Source organism: Ictalurus furcatus, chromosome 28 (genome assembly GCF_023375685.1).
Source record: "Ictalurus furcatus strain D&B chromosome 28, Billie_1.0, whole genome shotgun sequence".
Taxonomy (NCBI): Eukaryota; Metazoa; Chordata; class Actinopteri; order Siluriformes; family Ictaluridae; genus Ictalurus; species Ictalurus furcatus.
Genome location: NC_071282.1, coordinates 5,538,458 through 5,541,605, shown reverse-complemented (window position 1 = coordinate 5,541,605; position 3,148 = coordinate 5,538,458).

The window sequence follows — 3,148 nt, the reverse complement described above, 5'->3', positions numbered from 1 at the left end:
ATAGAAATACCTTTAAACATTCCAAAGGGCACCTTTAATATAAATGTCCACCCATTACAGGTTCAAAAGGCAACAAGCAATTGAATCAAACGATAAAAATGTGCCAGTTTATCGTTTATAAAGCAGTTAGTGTGAAATAAAAATAAGCAGAAATACATCTAGTGGGAAATCACCGTCACTTGGTTTTATATCATTAAAGGAGCAATTTGTAAGCCGCGTATTGTAAGTATATTTACCTGAAAAGTTGGCTTTTAAGGAAAAATAACAGAGCAGCTTTGTTCAAGCTGGGGGCGGAGCTTAATTCTGGGCCTGGAAAAAAAAAAAGACTAAAATAAAGAAACTAGCAAGATCAACTGGATGGAAATAATGCACCTGCCAGTTTTACTAAGGAAGCTTTGAATTTTCTATGATTACTAGGAGTCTAGCAATACCTTTAAATGTTACAGAGGGCATCTTTAATGTAACTGTCCACCCATTTAAAGGTTGAAAGGGCTGAAAGGTGGCTGTTTATTTTTAGTATAGTGTGACAAAAAAGCAGAAGTAGATCTTACGGAACATAGCTCACACCCTTGTGGTGGGTATCTACCATTCCCACCAGAGAACTGAGAGATTTGCAAAGTATTTAAAAAAAAAAAAAAAAAAAAACATTTTTTTTTTTTTACTCTTCCTAGGAATTCTTCTGGAATGAACCGGTCATTACTGGAAACTTTTGCAGCGAGTTCACAGTCTTCCTGCTTAGCGAGCACAACCGCAATAGCTCCTATCAGCACCAGGATATCCTTGTTTTGAACCTTTCATCATATCTAGTTCCTTTTTTTCAGTCTCTGGTTTATCTCCAGCTTCTCGGACTCCTCCCTTTAGATGGCACTATCGGGATACCATACCGTCGGGATTGCCACATCTACATCATGCTGTCTGTCATTACCATATACGGTTCATTTGTTATCACGTTTTACCAGTCTGCACCTGGAGGATCCTACAATGTCTTAGATTTTCATTTCTTTGCAGATGTTACGGCATATAATCTGTTGTTCCTCTCGGTGTATGTTGCTCATGCCTACATCTTGCACACTGCAACTCTGGGCTGGATGTACAGTCTACATCCTGGGTCTTGTCTGATATGATAAACACCTACTGTGATTGAGTTACTTGTTCTGTTATATAGAGCCTCTGTGGTGTCACTCGAGCCCTGCCTTTTCCAGCAAGTGGAAGGATTTTTCTGTCAGCTAACCCCCTGTTATCTGTGGTGCATTCCCTGGAGAGACCTCTCCGGCAATGACGACCTATTCTATTCCTATGTTATGCGCATTCATTCCACATTTTATCTTCCCGCTTCAGAATGTTGGCTTTTGGGTGAAGGGCTGCATATGTTAGCCCGGAGTATTATTCTGATATAATATATGCTCGCCGTCCACTTTATTAGGAACACCCGTGCACCTGCAAGTTCATGCAATTACCCAGTGACTTATTTGAATATTTCAGGAAAGTGCTGATCTCCTGGGATTTTCATGCAAAACAGACTTTGTTTTTCAATCTGTGTCAACTAAACAAACAAACAAACAAAACAAAAAATACAGGATAGGCTCCAGATTCCTAGTAAACCATGACATGCTGAATTGCTAACTGAAGATGAGTGAATAAATGAATTTTTCCTATTGACTAAAAGTGCCATGGCATAATTGTGTGTGTGTGTGTGTGTGTGTGTGTGTGTGAGTGAGTGAGGAGTTGGAAACAGCTGTGTAAGCAGTGAAAGCTGTAGGAAGTGAAACCACTTGACATTAAAACCCTTTAAATATTTCAAGCAGAACAATCGTCCTACAAAGTTGAGGGTGTGTATGAGTTTGGATCGTGGTATCTCAGCGGTTAAGGTTCTGCATTTGAGTGACCAGATGGTTGTTAGTTCATATCTCAAAAGTGTGTCAGAGAGCCAGTGTTGGGCCCTTGAGCAAAGGACATAACCAGTGAATACTCAGTTTAAGGTTTGAATTGTGTTCAGCATCTCACTTTATAACGTGAGGTACTTCAGATAAAAGCTATTTAACCCTTGCATGGTGTCGCCATATGGCAACAATTCATTTATCTCCAATTTTGTTTATACAACAATACAAAACTACTATTTTCCTATGTAATTGAAAAAAATCAGGCTTTAACTTTGATGTAAAAAAAAAAACAATGCTATGTCGGATGACCAGGATGTGCTGTTTGCACTTCCTGTTCTGAAGTCACATGGCGTAGTGAAGGTCATCATCGGAGGGCTCTGAAAATTTGATACGTTTTTCAATATTTAGTCAAAACTACTTAAAAGGGAAAGAATGAAATGCTATCTCAGATAAGTTAACTTTTTTTGTGTGTCATTTAAACAAGTTTATATATTTATATATGGCAACAACACGCGATAATGGAACATTGTGCACTGTATGCGCATTCATGAACTGAAACAGGCCTACAGTGCAAAAAATACACCAGGCTTCTCTAATAGTATATTTACATTTTTTTCACATTCAAACTTAAACAAAAAAAAAAAAAAACTGTTGTAACTTCATACATTTCGCAATTGCACCTTATTTTCTAAATTTTAAGTTTCAAGAGAAAGAATTAAGAATTCAAAAGAAAGAATTAAAAAGATTCTTCACCCAAAACATGTTTGGATCTAATTTCTGTATGTATTTTGGTTGACTAAATCCATCCACATACTTTTTACAGAAGATATCACTTTTACATGTTTACTAGGTAGCAAAAAAAAAAAAAAAACCTCTGCAACCTCCAGTCTGGAAAATGCAGTAATTGGAATTGTAATCTCCTACATTTTTTGTGTTGATTTTGACTATATGATACTTTATACCATTGCAACTTTTAACCGTAGTAGAGGGTTCATTTTCTCGACCAGTCAATGTAAATGTAAAGCCTTAAACGAGAAAGACATTTTTTAAATTTATAGATATTTTTTCCAAGATATTTTATGTAAGTGAGTGTCGCCCTCTGGTGGTGCTCTGATGTAAAAACAAAAATAGTTCACGCTGGTACGAGATTTTGCAGGTCCTCCTCCGGGTTAATTAAAGTTTTTCAACCTGTACAAATCGCTGCTTCTGGATGCAAATCCGAGAGCCATTATGGAAGACTTAGTTACAAATGCAGAATTGAAACAAGA